The sequence below is a fragment of the Carassius auratus genome, unplaced genomic scaffold, assembly GCF_003368295.1.
Source record: "Carassius auratus strain Wakin unplaced genomic scaffold, ASM336829v1 scaf_tig00215156, whole genome shotgun sequence".
NCBI classification, from domain to species: Eukaryota; Metazoa; Chordata; class Actinopteri; order Cypriniformes; family Cyprinidae; genus Carassius; species Carassius auratus.
Window position 1 is genome coordinate 1 of NW_020527955.1, and position 20,970 is coordinate 20,970.

Genomic DNA, 20,970 nt, shown 5'->3' on the forward strand with positions numbered 1-20,970 from the left:
CCGTGTAGGAAGTACTGTCCGGCGGATGTGCAGCGGTGACAGGAGACGTGTCTGGGGACATTTCCCTGGGCTACAGACATGTGAGTAGCGTCTCATTGTTTTCCTCAGGTGTGGCTAGCATGTCACGGCTCATTCCGCATCTGCGGGAGATTGTTAGGCAAGTTTATTTACATGGACGACATGCAGACAAGCAGATGCTCAGCGGGGCGCTTCCTGAAGAGGTTTCAGATGCAGCGGCTCGGACAGGAAAAGCAGCTTCTCTAAGCAGATTTTCCCACAGGTGCTCAGGCCTCAAGGGCCTTCACGGGGAATGTTAAGCAGGCACGCAGTCGGGGTGGAATGCACTAATGGCTCGTCCCATTGTCTGACACCCATTTGTTGTGGACAGGGCTTGTGTGTGTGTGTGGACACCCCTGAGGATATGCGGTGACAGATCATTTGTGCTGCCCACATTGTTCTCCCGGTCACTTTAGACTGGGCAGTGAACTCAGAATGAAAGGCGTATTATGTAATTGTGCCAAACCTTTCAAGCCGATCAGAGTAAGAGATTTGGGTTATTCAAGGATTGACCAAAGCAGCAACGGATAGTTTTGATGTGGAGAGAATCATGTGCCTTGGGCTTTGAGCCTACAACTCAAGTTAACGGTTCTTTTCTGAAAGCTTGCATTGGTGGTAAAATCTCTTCCTGTTTGTGAAATCTAAGCTGGCCGAGGCTTTTGTGTGTGTCCAGCATTTTGAATTTGGAGGGTAATTGAAAGGTTCTTTTTCATTTTGAATCAGATGTTTGTTGCATGAGTGTAGCTGGAACCTCTTAAAGCAAAAATGAAGTCGTGAGACCATGAATTGAAAATACTTCTATTTTGGCAGGTTTTCTAACTTAATGGTAGTAGGGTTTTTTTTTTTTTTTTGTACAAGTTCTTTTATTATCTGCTGGATTTCATTCCCAAGAGCATTTTTTTGTGTCAGGTAATAAAATCAGACTTTTCAGCTGCTTCCTCTTGTACTTTAAATGTGGTGCCAAGAGTTTTGGACCCCAACAATCTTATGAAAAATAAGCTAAAGTGTAAATATCAAAGTAGTTATGATCTAAAAAATTCATATTTTGTTTATTGTAATAGTTTGTAGTAATTAAACGTTTAATACTTTTACAGTACTCTACCATTCAAAAGTTTATCAGTATATATATATATTTTTAAAGTAATTATTTTTTTATTTAGCAAGGACACAGCTTTTATGAAAGTTTTTCAAGTATATGCTTTTATTTTGTTCTTTTCTATTAATCAAATAATTGAGAAAAATGCATCACAGTTAAATATTAAACAGCACAATTGTGGATAATAATAAGAAATATCAAATTTTTCTAAGATTTCTCAATCACCATCAGGATATTAGAGGGATTTCTGGAGGATTGTGTGAAGACTGGAGTAATGATGCTGAAACTTCAGTTATGCCATCACAGGACAAAATTACATTTGATAAATATATTAGTAGAAAACAATTCTTTAAAATTATAGTATGCCCTAATATTACTGTTTTTACTGTATTTTTAAATAAATCTAAATGCAGAATTGGTATGCATAAGACTTTTAAAAACTAAAAAAATATCCAGAATGTGATAAATAATATGCAAAGAATTTTTACACCAGTTGCTACATATGAGAAACATACAGTTTTTTTCGTAATTTAAACAAACAAAAAATATATATAGAATTTAGGAAATGATTACAACAGAAATAGACTAAAAATGTAAAACAGAAGGAAACTGGAAAATGCACATTCTGATTGTGGGAAAATCCAGTCTATCAGAGCGTGACTATCTCTCTGTATTGTATTTTACTAATGCTACATTTCCATAGACTAACCTGATGGTAGGAGGAACGCTTTCTGCTTTAAGTTGCCCTAACCCCCATCACGGATCACAGATTTTCAAGAAAGACAACAGACACACGGCTCCAGGCTGAGCACTCACAAACAGGGTCTTAACCAGCAATGGGAGGACAAAGGGGCGCATTTCAACCCTGCTGCTGTCTGCTTTGATATGCGAGCGTGGCGGGCTTTGGAAAGAGCCAGAGCAATTGATTACTTCACATTTGCTTTTGTGTAGGTTGGGTGGAGCAGTTGGACTCTGGGATTACAGACAGATAATGCCAGCACAGTAGATCTGCCCTCCAAAACCATTCAGCAGTCACTCCAACACACACACATTGATTCATTATTTTGCCACCTTAACCTCATAGGTTCATCAATACTTTGAAAGACTGAATGAATCGACTGATTGAATCAACTGAATGAAATCTGTTAAATCTGTTAGAAAAAAATAATTTTACTCAGCAAAGACAAATGAAATTGATCAAAAAGAACATTAAAGATATAAACAAAAAAAAAACATATACCAGGAGAAAACAGTCTTATCAAAACTAGAAGTGCAAAGTGACAATTACCAACATTTCTCCTTAAAAATCCAATTCTTTAAACGCAGCTATGGTTTTATGAGTAATTAGAGTTTTATGAGTAATTATGATAAATAATTTACATTTAGCAGAGGCTAAGGGCTGTTCCATTACATTACTGCCATGTTGGATATATATATATATATATATTTTTTTTTTTTTTGGTTTTTAACATAGGGTAGTAAGAAACCAATACAATCTAGCAACCACATAGAGGACTGTGACATCGCAGTAGTGTTTTGCATGGGGTAGCACAACTTTTATGCATCATAAATCAAAGGTAAACACTGCAGTTGTTGGATAGGGCTGTATTTATGGCCCTGACTGGAGAGGACATGTTCCGGTTAATGAAGCATCTCAGTCTGAATGCAGTGCAGCTGTTTCTGCTGATAACACACAATACATCTTCTGTTACCTCAACACAGTAATGATTTTGCTAGTAGCTAATGGGCTCAATGTAAAACACCGGACCACCCCAGAGACCGTACACTTTTATTTAGTTTTTCTGCCATAGTCAGTTATTTTGCTCAAGCTTTTATAAGTGGGCTTGCTTCTGGAAGTCTTTTTCTGATTACTTTTATCTTCAGCTTTAAGATTCAAAGTAAAAAGTTCTTTTAAGTTTTTAAATGTTATAAAAACTGACTGTGTGGTAAATGTTAATTAGGAGGCAATCAACTATCCACATGGTATTTTAAAGATTTCAACATGTTTTGTGGTAATAACTTGAAATTTGTTGTACTGATCATTAGTTAAATAACAATCGATTTTCATCATTTCTGGAAAAAAAGGAAGCAAGTTTTTGTTATTTTGCAGATGAGCAAGTGAAAAGTGGCATAATCTAGATAAGAAACATCTGCATTTAGATAACATGCATGTGCTGTCAGAGTCAAAGCTCAGTGTTGCTCATTGTTCAAATCCCATTATGACTGTTACCTGGCCTTGCCTGTAATGCAAAGGATCCTTTAGAAAGGTAATTCATGCGAAGGCATTTTCTGTGACAAGGTACTAGCATTCGCTGTGGTAGATGAGGAATGTTTTCCACTGGCGGCTTCAATTACTGTAATTGTTCCCTCAGAATTAAATTATAAAGCCCTTCCCAGTCTTAAACTTTTTTTAATTAATCTATGTTGAGACTAAAAACATGCATGTTTTATGTTGAAACGGAGGTCTGTCTTAGTAATTATGAAATACCAGAGCAAACTGAATTGAATGCCTGTTGTTGCAGTGTTCATATGGATGTTTTATGTAGCTGAGTCTGTGCTCACAACATGAAATTATGCATATATATTTAGGATGAAATGATTAACCACGCGCCGGTGACGACTCAAATATGTGATGATTCAAAATGGTTAAGATGCCAAACAAATCGAGATACAACTGGAGTAGGAGTTTATACGAATGTATCTCTGAGGGGAACTGACTATTTTCAGAAGAAGGTATTTTATTTTCCTCTTGCCTCTGAACAATGCATATTAAAGTAGTGTTCATAAGTGCAACCCTACTTGGTTTACAGCGGTAACCCAGGAAACACTGTCTCATTGCTGTTCATAAGCGCCACCTGCTGTCAGGGAGTCATTCAGCTTCGGTCTTCCGATCAGCGTAGCCTATTAAATTCTCTGCTGTTGCTTAAAAGTTCTTATAATTGTGACTGAGTGCTTTCTATTTTCTATTTCAGACATCAGTTTTGTGTAAATCAGCGGTGCATGCTGGGGTTATCATGGACCAGTTTGGAGGACCAATCACAGTGGAGGTGCGCCGAGGGCTCAGTCACTACCCTGCGGTCAGAGCCAATGGCATCCAGTCAAAAGAGTGAGTTACTGCAGTGGTTTCTGTGGTCTATCTCTGTGCCAGAAGCTTGAAGCCTCAGATTTTATCTGTGATACAGAATGCTTTTATGTTCTTAGGTGAGTCAGACATCAGCGTGTGGGCTTTCCCGGTACATAAAAAGGAATGAAATGTTGATGTTTACACATTTACAATTGAAGTCTATGGGGCAAATATGCAACTGTTGCCTCATCGACTTCCATCTTGAGTAGATTTCTGTCAACATATGTGTTTACTGTAAGTTTGCCAGGAAAACCGTTTTTTCCAGATTACAGTTTGAGGAATTTAAATAGTCTGCCTTACAAGTTCCCCCAGACAAGTCACGACATGTATTATTCAGGATACTTCATCTACTGGCTATGTCTGAATGTGACCTTGTTAGGTTCTCCAGCAGTGCAGTGGTTATTATGAAGAGGTGATTCCTGCCTTCTTTTGCGTGATGGATGGTTCAGGTACTACTTAATGTCACGGACACTCTGTCTGGACTGTTGCGGTTTCACAGATTTGTCATCGGGGAACTGGGGTCAGGTTGAGAAAGAAATCAAGATTGCCTCTTCTTATAGTCTCTGAGGAGTGTTTGAAGTGTCCATTGAGGAGTGATTTATTAGGAGGACAACAGGCAGCTCTCTAGAGTCATTTAAAACCTGGTGAAGCCTAACAGAACACATGCAGATTAAGATCATTTTCTGTCTTTTTTGTCACCATTTATTGATGGGAACAGTAGGAAAAAACAAGAAAAGAGGAGAAGAAGAAAGGGGAATCAGGAAATGATCTAAGTCAGACTCAAACAAGCCAAATGACCAGCACGGCTAAATGTGTCATGCGCATGCACTAGGCCACAGGACAGATTTTAGTGCTGTTTCTAGGGTGCTAGGGAGTTGCTATGCGGTTACTGGGATGTAGGCCGCTGATTGGTTTTTAATGTGCTGTAATGTTTTTTTTTTTTCCACCAGCATGGTTCCTGTACTGAGCCTGGTTCTCGGGCCGGGTCTCAGTTGGGCGAACTGGAAACTGTGAATGGCAGTGTGTTCTGGGTTTTAATAAGGGCATTGCTATGCAGTAATTGGGCGTTCTGAATGGATTTTATTGTGTTGTTATATTGTTTCTGTTTGCTAGAGCATTGCTATATAGTTTCTGGGGTGTCCTGTTTGTTTTTTAGTGCATTTCTATGTGATTGCTGGGGTGTCCTGGATATATATTTAAATATATATTTTTTTTTTTATACTTAATTATTAATTATCACTTTTATATTTCATTATATTCTTTTGATAAACCAAACTATGAGAAGTAATATTACTGTTGCTTGTCTTAGAAAGCACTTAAAAATAGCAATGCATATGAAGCTGGCGAAGTTGCAGTGGTGGATTAGCCATTTATTTTACAAACCAATTGATTAGTCAAACTAAATTCATCATGGCCACTCTAAGGAGATTTTGTTGATGATATAACAGTCCTCAGGGTTTACTTTTACCGCTTTAACTGCATAACGACAATCAATATCAGTTCCTGTAATTAAATTGCTTGGGTTTTGATCTCAGGCTTGTTTTATTGCATGCACTTTTATGGTTATTTCAGTCTAGCGACTCTGATCAGCACTTGATTCACTATTCCGTTGATTTTATTTGATTATATTTCTGTCACCAGCAGTTTATTGCTTGTATTCCCAGGCTCCAGACATTTTTTTTTTGTTCTTGGCTCACCACTCGCTATATCCTATTTCGGTTCGTTCACGCTGTCGTAAACCACTTTGTGCCCTGAACTCTGAAATGGTTTGCTCAGCTGCCATAAAAGTGCTGAAAAAGTAATCACATCCAGGAAGCCTGTGATAATGACAGGTTTTTAAGCAATGGCTGACAGAGATGCAATTTCCCAGCCTGTTCCTCTCTAATTACCAGCACACTGCTCTTTCCACCACCCCAGCTGTACCCCAGTTCTCCTGTCAGAGGGAGAGATGCGGGATGCAGTGAGGGAGGTCCTCTGAATTTGGCAACACAACTGGGTTGACAATGGGAATCTCCCTCTTGGCACCCCTGAAGGCGTTACTTTCACAAGACAGGGCCTTAATTAATCAGTGTAATAATGATCTTTTGTGTCTAAAACGCTCATTGCTCACTGATATGGTTGTTTTTTCATGTCTTTCAGTGGCTCGTTGTCTGAAACCCTCTTCACATTTGTGACAAACGGTAAGTACTTTTGTTTTATGGTTAAATGGTGATGTAAATCGAGTACACATATTGGTGTAGGATTAATCCTATTATTTCTTGAACCATGTTGACATGATTAGTTTTTTGTCACCTGCTGTTATTCCTGCTGCCACTGTGTGTTATGGTTTTAATTTGACTGGTATATTTGCATCTCTGCAAAAAAGGAAGTAGCTTAATCACTTTGTGCCGCCCCAACAGTTCGTATAAAGGAAGCCCTGTTTGCTCTTTATCAAGGTGAATGGAAGGCGTGTGAATTAGTTTTTCTCCGGCTGTTTGAGTTTGGCACAGACCGGTATTATTTACCTGTGCAGCTCTGCTGAAGCTGATGAATCAAATTCTCACGGCGGTTGCCAAACGTGTACATGTGCCAACACTTGCTCCAAAGGTTTACTTTCCACGGTTGTGCAGGATGCTAAATGGAGAATGACTCACAAATTCCTGAATTTGACTCACAGTAGTAAACAATTAAGTTTGAGAAACTAAAAATACAATGGGATGAAATCAAGAAATATGTTTTTCATAAGGTTTTTGTATTTAATGTATAATTATTATTGAGTTATATAAATGCAAATACTGTGTATGTGTGTATATATATATATATATATATATATATATATATATATATATATATATATATATACACACACACACATACACAAAATATTTTTTGTATTTACTCAATATAATAATTAACTAATAGATCTAAATTTTTATGTTAACATTTGATGTAGTTATGCAAAACAATGTGGTTCATTTTGGTTTGGTTACATTTGGTTTAATTTTCATTTAACTTTAATTTAATTGAACTTGAAAGATATAAAATGACTTGAAAAAAAAGTTTAATCACAAAAAAACTAACAAATGTTCTTCAGAATTATTGTCATTTATTATACCATTTTAAAGGTTCCTTATATTCTTTTAGGAGTCTCCTACAATGGGTTTACATGCATGCAAGGTCAAAACATACTTTTGTTTTTTTTTTCAAAATATGCACCCAGAATTATAATTTTTGGTTCCCCAGTGAACCTTTCAGTGAACAATTCTTAAAAAGAACCATTTTTATCTAAGTGTGAAGAACATTTTAAAATCTAAAGAACCCTTTTCCACTATAAAAAATCTTTTGTGTAATGGAAAGGTTCTATGGATGTTGAATATTCTTCATGGAACTATGGATGCCAAAAAACAACCTTTACTTTTAAAATGTTTTCCTACAGAAAACCTGGATGCATTGACTGTTCACTGTTTACTTGAGTGACACCCACAAGCTTTAGTCAGTTGTTATTACAGATTTTTGAAAGTACCTTTCCTGATATGACCCTAATCTCTTCTGGTCAGAAGTGGACTTGTGTTCAGTGTGCATGATTGATGTATTGCATGAGTTTCTGATGACAGGAGTTTATAGATGTGTGGACATCAATCGATCCATGTCAATTGATTCCCATTAATCCAATTAGCTTAAAGCAATGAATGCTACCAACAAGCGAGCATCCTACCCTCATCAACCCCCTAACTAGATGCTAACATTCAAAAAACAGTATGTGACACGAAATATTAATATGCAATTTATGAAGTTTTATGTTTTACTAAATATTCAAATATACTTACAGTGAAGTCGTTTTTGCTGAAATCCCAAGATTTAAAAATCCTGTTTAAAACTGTAAATGAACAGTTTTCTAACTTAGAAAAAAATAAATAAAAGAAAGAAACATGATGTGAAATAAATAAATATTCAATACTACTTGATATTTCTAAGTAATATTGAAAGCTTTAAAAAAAAATTAGTATGCAGAAATTCGTCTTGGAATATTTTCTGACCTCATGCTGAGATTGTCCTTGTCTTCTTCCTGAGTTTCCTCTGTCGACATATGCTCAATGTGTGGAATGTGATGGTGTTAGCCAATTCGGGACTAAACAACAGGATGTATTGGCCCTGTTTTTCTTTCTTTAAAGAATTGGGGGTCTTTCCCCTCATCTTTTATTGTAATAGTGTGTTCATAGCACATACGTTTCCATTTAACTGTACACACGGTTGGGTATTTTAAGAGCTCAGGGCTTCCTGTTGAGTCAGTGTATACATAACTGTGTTTTTGCTCCACATGTGTGTTCTATTATAATGCCAAGCACTAGACATGAGTAGAACTAACATTACTCTCTTTTGAAGTTTTTTTTATTGTTGTTGTTGGTGAATTTGGAATTCATTAATAGTCACCATAGTTGTACGTGTGGCACGAATCCCTTACACTACCATTCAAAAGATGTGTATATGTTTTTGAAAGAAGTTTATTTAATCAAAAATGCAGTCATTTTGTGTAGTAATATTACAATTTAAAATGCCAGTTTTGTAATTTAATGTACCGTATTTTCCGGACTATAAGTCACACATTTTTTCATAGTTTGGCTGGTCCTGCGACTTATAGTCAGGTGCGACTTATTTATCAAAATTAATTTGACATGAACCAAGAGAAACGAGCTAAAAATGAATCAAGAGAAAACATTACCATCTACAGCCACAAGAGGCCACTCTATGTTGCTCAGTGCTCCTGTAGCCTACACTGAAAACATAGAGCGCCCTCTCGCGGCTGTAGATGGTAATGTTTTCTCTTGGTTCTAAATAAATGCGACTTATAGTCCAGTGCGACTTATATATGTTTTTTTCCTCATCATGACGTATTTTTGGACTGATGCGACTTATACTCAGGTGCGACTTATAGTCTGGAAAATACGGTATTTTAAAATGTAATTTATTTCTCTGATGGCAAAGCGGAATTTTCAACATCATTACTTCAGTGTCACATGACCTTTCAGAAATTATATGCTGATTTGATGCAGTGTTAAAAACAGTTGTGCTGCTAAATATTTGTGTGAATCATTTTTCTGGATTCTTTGATAAAGTTCAAAAGAACAGCATTTATTTGAAAATAGAATTTAACAATTTTTCTATTGTCTTTACTGTCACTTTTGGTCAATTGAATGCATCCTTGTTGAAAAAAAGTATTAATTTCTTGGACACAAATTTTGCAGTCCCCAAACATTTAAATTGTAGTGTAAAGGTTTCATTTTAAATGTATTTCTGACCAGAGAGTCATCTCTTTTACAGATTGCAGTCAACAGACTATTCTTCAACCTATGAGCACTGCTACAAGCTTGTCATCACACAATATCTCCACCGACGGGTCTGAAGTCGACTGGTTTTCTAACAGCACCCAACCAGGTGTCTCTGATGACCTTAACAACAACCATCCAAAATGGCTCCAGATTGACCTCAGAGAAAAGAGGAGGATCACAGGTAATACCATTAGCCTTCATAACCTGATCACATTTATATGTTTGTTTATTCAGATTGTTCGTCTCTGGGTCACCTGGCTTTACCCTTTTTTATATCTCAGTGTGCAGATTTGGCTTTCCTGTAGTAGTTTTCTGTACTAAAGGGAGAAATGTAATGGTATTATATCAAAACAAACACGCAAACATGGCAGAAAGACCCAAAGTTGGTCCTAGAGGGTGTAATTATCCTCATAAAAGGTCTTTCTCATAACCAGTTCTGAGTGCCGAGCATTACACACTTTGAGCACATGAGCGTTCACTCCTCCCTGACCGCTAACTGGTATCTGCAAAACAGTTCCTGGTATTGCATAAAAACACAGAAAGGCCCTCTCTGTGTCCATTCATCACACATACAAACCCTCTTACAAAAGCACATTTAAATTTAGGAACACACCGGACATGCATTTATTTTGAGCATGACTGTGTGTAGACAGCACAACCGAGTTAATTTCATCCAGCTCAAGGAGAAGGAGAATGCTCACTTTGTCTGCTAGAGGGAATCTGTGCTTTTGGACACGATGACCCTGAGTGAAACCGGCTCGTCTCAAAGAGGAAGCTCTGTTATTGTTGTGGTGATCACATAAAAATTTGTAAAGCTAAATAAAAAGCATTTCTTTATCCATGGGGGTCGCCACTCTGCATTTTTCTCTGAGAAAGCTTTTGTCAACAGGCATGAAAAATTCATGTTTTTTTTTATTTTTATTCATTGCTGTAGAGAGTAGGGTAATAAAAGCAATGAGCTGAAAGAAACTAGTGTTAGTGTTATATTAGAATCACCCTTAATGAAAGTAAAGTCACTGTAACCTACAGTGTTGTTGAAAAGTTTGGGTCAGTAAGATTTTTCTTCATTTTTTTTCACTTATTTTTTAGCAGTAGCAAATCAGCATATTAGAATGATTTCTGAAGGATCATGTGTATTTTTAATTGAAGTCAGTGATTCATCTTGCAACGCAAATGACTTGAACTTGAACAATTTTCCACTATTGAGGCTCTGCCGTTATTGAATTTCATTAGCCCCAGTTAAGATTTATGTGCGGTTGTTCGTGCGAAAGAAAACAAGACACGACAGTTACAATATCATGATTGTGGTTAAATAAGATCTGACCAGATGATTTTTATTTTTCATATTAAATATCACAACACACATTTATAATGTGTTTCAAATATGAATATGGCTTGCACACTTCATTTTGACATTCTAACTAAATTATTATGAAACTATTAAAAACTAAACTGAATATTATAGCTAATTTTAAAATAAATAAATGTGAAACCCATATTAAAATAAAACCAATTTAAAAATGCTAAACTATAATTGCCTTGCTTCTCACCAGCGTTGGTTGTCTGAGTGCTATCCCAGAAGTAGTTTCCACATTGTAGGTGTGAGAACTATGGGGTTATGCATGACTCATCCAGTCAGAACCACAATTATGTATTTTATAATTTACCTTAACTGCTTGTTTAGTTATCAATGTATTCATCTTCAGCCACAAAAAAGGGACGCAAGTGTCTTTTAAATAAAAAAAAATAGTGCTTTGAATCTTTAGCTTTCCTGACTTGCTTTAAATAGTATCCTCACTTTGATGATGAGTAACTTCCTTTCTCAACTTTCAAGTCCTCACACTTCAATCTCACTGCTTCACACTTTGAATTGCTTCTTTGATCACGGTGGCGTCCTCATGCCCGTGATGTAGTTCATGTTGGAAAGTAATAACAGGCCTCTGGGTCTTTCTGTGTCTGCTGGGAACATGTCACTTGAGTGTTTCCCTCAGGAATGTGTTCAGGAGCTGAATGAGTCTGGACGCACTCTGAAGTGAAGTCTTTAGTCTACATGCTGTCACATTCCTCAGCTTGCTGAGCGTTTGCATCACTGTCCTCAGGAGAATGACCTCAGGAGCGTTTGAGGCTAAATGTTGTGTGACTAAACATTGAAATAAACTGTAGTTTGATAATGTAATCATTCTGAAAAATATTTTTCTTTCATAGGTATTCTGACCACAGGCTTGACTATTGCAGGCTTCGGATATTTTGTAAAAAACTACAAGATCCAGTACAAAGAGAAGAGTCGCTGGCGAACATTTGTCCAGTATAATAACTCTGATGATATGGTAAGACTTTGTCTTTATATCACTACATAATCATGTTCAACACAACCCAGAAATTTTATTGAAATTTTAACTTTATTGAATTATTATAAATGTTATTTTTGTTTTACATAGTTTTTCCCTGGCCAACAGTAGAACATAATAATAGTAATATATTCTAGAGAGAGAGATTTTGTTTTTCCCTTGCCAAATGGCATCAAAAATTTTCTTTGAGTTTATGGAAAAAAACTAAATTCAATAATGGCACTGATCAATCACACGCAATAAGACCAGAGATGTTTAATAAGAGTAAGTAATACAAATTCTTTAAGTGTCTGTGCATCATTCATCTGTTTTACCTCAGATCTTTGAAGGAAACACTGACAGCCTCCACCAAACACGCAACACTTTCCATCCCTCCATCGTAGCACGAAGCATTCGAGTCGTACCTCAGCAGTGGCACCGGATAATCGCTATGAGAGTGCAGCTACTGGGCTGTCCTTACGTTAAACCCATCCCAGGTGCATTTCTGACACATACAGGCTTTAAAACCACATTTTTATCATCCAAACTGTTCACTAAACTACTGTTTCTCCCCAAGCAGTAAATTCATCATCTCTGGTAACACAGGAGGCCCAGCCTACACAGCCCATTCACAATGACATGACCAAACCAGTGGCCTCTCAGGCTGATCTTGGTATGATGTAATTGCTTTTTTTTTTAAGTCAGTTAAGATTTGTCATTAAGTTGGAGTACTGGAATAATTAGAACTAAACGTAATAAAAACTATATAATTTTTTTATTATTATTAAACGCAAAGTAAAAAGTAGACCAAAATTGAAAAGCAGAAAATATAAATATTTATTGTAATTCAAAATATTACTATGAAATGTATTAAAGGCAGGGTAGGTAAGAAATTTATAAACAACTTTCTTCCAAATTTGTTTAAACTTTCTATTTATATCAATGCATAATTAAAATGTAAGTACTCTGATAAAAAGAGTATAAAAATCGAGTGACTCTAGACCGTTTAATCTGTATTAAACACAGCTCATTATTTCCTTTCGGCACGAAACATAGGATTGGCTTAGGCGACTGTCACTCTCTCGCAACCATGGCAACCACCCTTTTGCCACACATGACCTGCCCACTTGCGTACGCACGTTTGATTTGAGGAATTCAAGAGGCACGGATCCTAGGAATACCAAAACAATGGCAGAGAAACAGCAAGCAAAATTCACTGTACCGGCCTATGCAGTTAGTGAAGGCAAACCAGGCAAAAAAAGGAAGACAGTAACAGTACAAGAAAAGGCAATGAACAAAAAGTCTTTGGATAAACAAAGAAATAAAACGCGAGTTAATATCGGCGTGCCTTTCCAGCGATGGCTGGAACTGAGGGAACTCAAGTGCTCCTTGCCCTGCCCTGCACTTCGACCACCCCGTCCTCGGCCTCTACTTCCTCGGACCCTAGTTGCACGGCCTCTTGCACGACCTCCTCTGCTTCGCCCTCGACCCCGGACCTGTCCTCGAGCTGACGATGCGGTACTTGTCTCTGGAGTGTAACGTTAGTCCTCATCAGAGTCAACAATGCTTTCATCATGGAAACTCTTACATGCAGAACAACGTATATGTTATGAATCTTACACGAAATTCATCTTCATCACAGTGTAAATGATGGTAATGGACAAACGTGTATCATGCAACCTGTTTTTAGCTTTGCCTTATAGATAACTAGCTCGTTAGCGAATCAAAAAATATATATTTTAAACTTTACCAATATCAATATGCTAGCTTGATAGTGAGTACTAAAATACATCTTGTTTGTTTATCTTCATAATTATAAAGTTATTTTTATTACATGTGATTCTGACATGATTTCACTACATGCACTCTGCTCCTTCCTCTCCGCTCGTCTCAGGTAAATAATGCGTCTTCCAGCTCAGTGGTCGGAGTCGCGCGTTCATGTGTTTTGGGGGCGTGGCTTTAGAAGGCGCCCAGAAGGGAGGGGGTGGTGTGAATGGAAATAATGAGCTGTCTTTAAAACAGTCGTTAGAGGTCTACAGACACTCGATTTTTATACTTTCTTTTTCAGAGTACTTACATTTTAATTATGTATTGATATATAAATAAAGTTTAAACACATTTGGAAAAAAAGTTTTTTATACATGTTTTACCTACCCTGCCTTTAATGCATCAATGACACTTAAATGACACTTATTTACCTGACCTTATTTGTTATATTTATCTTAATATAAATTTTTATTGATTTCCTTTATAGAAATATATGCTTGTTTGTTTTTATATTATTATATTTTTATCTCTAAAATGTCATGGTTCAAAAATGTAAATGTACACGGATATTTCTTAGTTTTTCTTCTTCATCATGAAAAAATATCTTGTATTTTTCTTTTATTTTCAGTTAATCTGGTCGTAATAATTGTGCCCACCATTCTGCTTGTGGTCTTGCTTCTGGTGGGAATCTGCGTGGTTAAAACGCTATACAAGTAAGTCAATTTTATTATGATTTTCCCAGAAGTATTTTTGCTACCATACCCCTTTGAGATGTAAAAGTCCTCTCCAAATACACATTGAAGGTTAGGCAATCATAACAAAGTAAATAGGTGCGTTTTGATTTCATGTTGACTGTTAAGACTATTTTGTCTGTATTTTCCTTGTTGTGTCTGACGTGAGACGGAGGTAGAGTCTGATATGTTAGCATTCAGAGCACAGCAGGTTTATCTCAGTTCAGCTGTTTCTAGCCCTGTTATCAAACACAGCAGACAGTCTCACTATTGCACATGAACATGCACCAGTGATTCCCAGCCTGCCCTAATAGATATCACAGCCACCGGTGTCAATAAAAGAGCAAACCCTGTGTGGCCTGTTGTGATTCCTCATTAACACATTGCAGTGGTGTTTAAATTCATAAAGAATGGAGAGATTGAGGGCTGTGTTGAGGGTCAAAGGTCAGTGTCAGGAGATGTGCCAGCTGCTTTAGTCCTCTGAGAGAGAGCTCAGGGACGGGGGGAAATGAGGATGAATGAATGGAAACCTCTTATGGAGGTGTTTCAAGGGAATTGTTAGGCGTCTTCTGTTGTTCAAGACTGATGAGGGTGGTCAGAGACCCTAGACTTTGCCACCTGTGTCTCTGACGTTGATGTTTTTCATTGTCCCACAGTAAGAAGACAAAGGAGAACACATATGGCTCTGCGGAGACACATACAGGTAAAACATTAGTTTTAACTGAACTGGCCGGAACATTTCAAGGAATAATCCTCAAAACCGGTTATAAACACCAAAGATGTTATCATTTCTTCAGTGGAACACAAAGCAAGTTCAAACAGCACTTTTTCCTTCAACAAGAATATATGGGGAGTAATGTGCCTAAAAAAGATCACCATATACAGTACAGACCAAAAGTTTGGACACACCTTCTCATTCAAAGAGTTTATTTTCATGACTATGAAAATTGTAGAGTCACACTGAAGGCATCAAGGGCTATTTGAGCAAGAAGGAGAGTGATGACCTGGCCTCCACAGTCACCGGACCTGAACCCAATCCAGATGGTTTAGGGGTGAGCTGGACCGCAGACTGAAGACAAAAGGGCCAACAAGTGCTAAGCATCTCTCTGGGAACTCCTTCAAGACTGTTGGAAGACCATTTCAGGTGACTACCTCTTGAAGCTCATCAAGAGAATGCCAAGAGTGTGCAAAGCAGTAATCAAAGCAAAAGGTGGCTACTTTGAAGAACCTACAATATGACATATTTTCAGTTGTTTCACACTTTTTTGTTGTGTATTTAATTCCACATATAATTCCACATGTGTTAATTCATAGTTTTGATGCCTTCAGTGTGAATCTACAATTTTCATAATCATGAAAATAAAGAAAACTCTTTGAATGAGAAGGTGTGTGCAAACTTTTGGTCTGTACTGTATATGCTATAAATTCACTCTCTCAAAAAAAGAAGATTGTTTGGAAAAGTATTTAAGCTGCTGTTTTTTGAAAAGTTGTCCTCCCAATGCCAACTGATAGCTTTTCGTAAATGAAACAAGATTTTGTTTTTGTTATTTATGAATAATTACTTATTTTTTTTGTTCGTTTTCATATAAAAGCTATTGAATAACTTGAAGAATGTAGCACATGGGTTGCTTTTAGGATGCTTTTGTTTTTGGTGCCACTGTTCCCCATTTATTTCATTGTTGGAAAAAGAGCTGCTTGAACATTTTAATAAATGTATTGTTTTGGGTTTACATCGATGAAATGAATCCTACAGATTTAAGAGTGAGTAAATAGCAGCAATGTTGTCATTTTTGGCTGAACTTTTTCTTTGCTTTCATCAAAACGTGCTTCTAGAATGACATAAAATACATACAATTATTAATGCGCACTTGTGGATGAATAAATCACGACTTAACCATATCTGGATGATCTGAATGTCTTTTTTACCTTCATAGTCTTCACAAAATATTTTTTGTCTTCATGACGTACCTCTTCTTCCAAATATACATAGTTGCTCAACTCACACAGAGATAAAACCATCTTTCACAGAATGGCTGACAGTTGAAAGGTTATTGTCTGCAGGCTGTTGGGGACAGATAAAACAGCCGTTTGCCAGGCACCAGTCCACAGAGTTCACCATCAAGTACAGCTCTGAGAAGGACCCCATCCAGAAGCTGGACCTGGTAACCAGTGCAATGGCAGGTAATGTTGACTGATTTATTATTTACACAGTGTCCCATCCAGCTGCAAGGATTTTGCTACCCTGTGTTGAGGAGACTGCTAAAAAAACTATAATATGTTAAAGGGTTAGTTCACCCAAATATTAAAATTGTCATTAATGACTCTCCCTCATGTCGTTCCAAACCCGTAAGACCTCTGTTCATCTTAGGAACACAGTTTAAGATATTTTAGATTTAGTCCGAGAGCTCTCAGTCCCTCCATTGAAGCTGTGTGTACGTTATACTGTCCTTGTCCAGAAAGGTAAGAAAACATCATCAAAGTAGTCCATGTGACATCAGAGGGTCAGTTAGAATTTGTTGAAGCATCAAAAATACATTTTGGTGCAAAAATAACAAAAATTACGACTATATTCAGCATTGTCTTCTCTTCCGGGTCTGTCTTCTAACGTTGTCAAAGTAGTCCATCTGCCATCAGTGATTCAACCGTAAAGCTATGAAGCGACGAGAATCCTTTTATAAGCAAAGAAAACAAAAATAAGGATATGCTGTTTTCTTTCAAATGAGATCATAAATAAATGTAGACACAGCGGATCCTCGTGGCGTGGGTAACATAGAAGAGCGTAGACAGTTTGAGTGATGTGGAGAGACACTGAGGAGACTATTGACAATTCGTTATTTTTGTTTTATTCACATACAGAAGGTATTCTCGTCACTTCATAATGTTATGGTTGAAACACTGATGGCAGATGTATTATTCTGATGATGCTTTCATATTTTTCTGGACCTTGACAGTGTAACTTGGCAGTCTATGAGACAGTCACAAGCCTGCCGGTTTTCATCAAAAATATCTTAAATTGTGTTCCGAAGACAAATAAAGCTTTTACATGTTTGGAACTACATGGGGTAAGTGATTAATGACAAAATGTTCATTTTGGGGTGGAGTATCCCTTTAAGAATTTGTGTTCATGTGAAATATGGATTTAAAACCAGAGCATTTCATTTTTGTTGCTGCAACTGAAGTTTTTTTATTATTATTGTCTGATATAGGGGTTCAACTTGTAAGGCAATTTATTGCCCTCCAGTGAGCTGAAGAAGGAAAATAACCTTTTACAAATAGTTGTAACAGCCTGAATCCTTGCCAGATAAAAATGCCTGCTAAAATTTAATTTGCACTTTTCCCCCTACGCTCCTCCAGGGCTGTAATTATTGATGATTCAAGGTTTGTGCAAGACGTCAGACAGATTACAGGCGGTCTGATTTCAAGCCTGGTGCTTGACTTGGAGCCCCTTTGAACATATACTGAAACGTTTTCATTGATTTAATTCATGCTGTAATAATTTATTTGTCCAAATGTAGTTTTTTATTACTAAAAATGTTAGTCAGGAAAAATCTCATTACCTAAACTTATATTATTTTAGCTAGTTGCCAAGGCGATATTTCTCATTTTTCAAGTTTAAGTTTTTTAATATAGATTTTTTAATGATTTGCCCTGACTGAAACTATTAAAAATTAGAAATATATTTTAGATTGTAATTAAAATAGAGCTGAAATAACAGAAAATAAATAATTACTTAATAATGAAATCTTAAGCTTAAAAAACCTTAATGAAAATTAGAAATGTCGCCCACTAAACTAACTGAAATAACATTTGAAGTACTTTAATCTATATTTAAAAAAATTAAAGCTAAATTATCATATGAAGCTATATAGAATTTTTTTTTTTTTTAAGAAATGACAAAAGCATATATAACAAAATTGCTAAAAACCTAAATAAAATTTTAATGGAAAATATCAAAATAAAATCACATTCAAAAATGAATAAATACTACAATATTGTATATTTAATACTAAAATAACCCTGAATGTAAAATTACGGCATTTTAGAATAACTCTTTTTCTAACGATTTCCGTTTTCTCGTTCTTCAGCTGAGTACCAGCAGCCTCTCATGCTCGGCACAGACACTGTGTCCCGAAAAGGCTCGACGTTCAGACCCATGGACACCGAGGCCAAAGACAAGGACATCGAGGCAACTTCTCACTACGACCACCTGCAGACGGGCATCCAGTACGCCCTGCCACTGACCAATCAGGAGCCAGAATACGCCACGCCCATCATCGAGCGCCACGTCTTCCGCAAAGATCCCTTCCTTCTGGATCCCAGCTACAGCGTCCCAGGCGTTGTACTAAACAAAAGCCCGTCGTTTAGAGCGGTGGAGGGCAGTATCTGTAGGAAAGTGATCGGAGGGCTGGCCGGGGGATACCAGGCGGCCCACATCAAAACGGACAGGGGGAATTACCCAGAAGACATCTACGACAGCCCTAAAATCCAGAAGCCCGCCATGCAGAATGGGAATTGCTCGGAGAACCAGAGAACCCAGATTAAATCCCAGGTTCAAGAGTGCTATTCCACTCCCAGAGACTGCGTCAGACTGCCTTTCTCCGGACTCAGGCCAGACCCAGAGGGCAGCAGCTCAGAAGGAAGCTGAGAAGAACCATACTGTGATGTTGCCTGATTTACCCGACTCAACAAAATCACCTCCAGACTACTTAACTTATTTGTGAATGAGGGACAACTTTTTTTGTATATATGATGTACTTTGTCTTTTTTTTTATGCAGAAAGTTGAAGGGGACGAATGCATTCATTCCCTAATCGGACACAAACTGTGAATGCGAGCCAGATCTTCATGTGTTCTACAATGTGACCATAATCTAAGTTTTTTCAGACTCTGCTTCAGATATCCTTAAAGGACAATTTCACTGATTTTCAACCATCTTTGCATTGTTAAAATGTTGGTTATGTAAATGTTCAATGTTAATTCCCTATTTATTTTTTCACCAAAATACTATTAACAGCCAGGTGATGTTTTGTGTCATATGTTGACTTTTGATGACAGAAACTAGTATATTTGGGTGCAGGTAACATGGAGAAAGAGTATACATTTTTTACATTTGCATATGCTACCAGCATTTGAACAATACAAAGAAAATATCGAACGAAAAAAAAAGTTTCCTTTAACCATTACATTGAGGTCCACAGGCAGAAAATAAGATATTACAGCAAGCGGACCAGAAGCTCAGTAACACAGAATCTGTCTCCTAAAATGTGACCTAGAACCATTCCACGTTCATGTCTCTCTTCACCAATCAAAGCACATGAAATTAATTCAAAACGCGTTTTTAAGTAGCCTAACAGATCTAAACTGGAAGCAAGCTGTGTGTCGATGCAACAAAATTTGCTCAATTCCATAATGCAAGCAAAATGATGATCTAGAAATGATTTGGTTTGACATGCTGCTCTTTTCCAAGTGTATATTGGGTGTAAGGGTCATATTCTTACGTTAGATTCAGCCGTTTGGATCATTTTTCATCTCTCATTCTGCTGTATGCAATTGCATTGTTGTATCTCAAAGGATTTGATCTTTCTTCCATGCAGAGTATTGTTGTGTTCACTTTGTTGTTTTGGACTCGCCTTGTTCCATGTGAAAACTGGCTGTTTAAAGCAATAACAGACTAAAATGGCTTATTTCATAATGTCTTTATTTGGACTGTCTATAGGAGTATACATTTGTATGTACAGGTCTGAAATGTATATTTAGTTAAAAAAAACAAAAAGATATGTTACTTTTCGCTATCAAAGATTATTTAAAGGGACAGTTCACTCAACAATTGTTGTTTTTCATTCTCATTTAATTCCAAACTCATATGACTGACTGACTGACTTCTGTGGAACATGAGAAGAAATTATAAACAAAATGTAAAAATGTTCATTTTTGAGATTTCAACAATTCTTTTTGTTCCCGAAAGAGAGAGAGTCATAATGGATTAGAGTTAACGATGAAGGTATTTTCATTTTCAGATGAACTGTCCCTTTAAGAATTCAGAAGACCTCTTAGTTGCTGCTGTTTAAGGGACAATCCCTGTTAAAGATTACTGACTGGTCTTAATTTCTGTGAAATGTTTTGGGGGATGTGCTTGGGGACTGATGGTTAAAGTTTGAAATGCCCAAGAGGATCTGGTCATGCTGGTGTGTTCAAGTGCTTCGCCACTGAGAATCTCAGTGCTGTGTTTGTGCTTGTCTAAACCCTGATTAAAGGCACCAGTAGTTCAACCTTTCCTGTGATGGGTGCTTTGCTTAAAAAAAAATGCATATGTCTTCTAAAAAAGTGAGTATTCGTCATTATTATGTAAATATTTGGTGAAAGCTGGATGTCACACATGAGGTATCCCTATGGGACAGTGATCAGGAATGTTACATTGGAGTGTTAGTTATGGGGCAGCAGCTGATGGTGGCGCCCTGCATCACATTTCACACCCAAAGTATGTAACATTAAAGCACAGCAGTGAATCCCAGGCCTGTCCGACTGCAACAAATGTTAATATGAGTCCATGTGTATCCGATTCT

The 20,970-nt window shown here is 37.0% G+C and overlaps 1 pseudogene; it reads left to right on the forward strand.

Annotated features, from left to right (window-relative positions):
- The first annotated feature begins 6 nt into the window (after nt 1–6).
- On the forward strand, nt 7–20,676 carry LOC113093813 (discoidin, CUB and LCCL domain-containing protein 1-like; annotated as a pseudogene).
- Nucleotides 20,677–20,970: the final 294 nt, after the last annotated feature.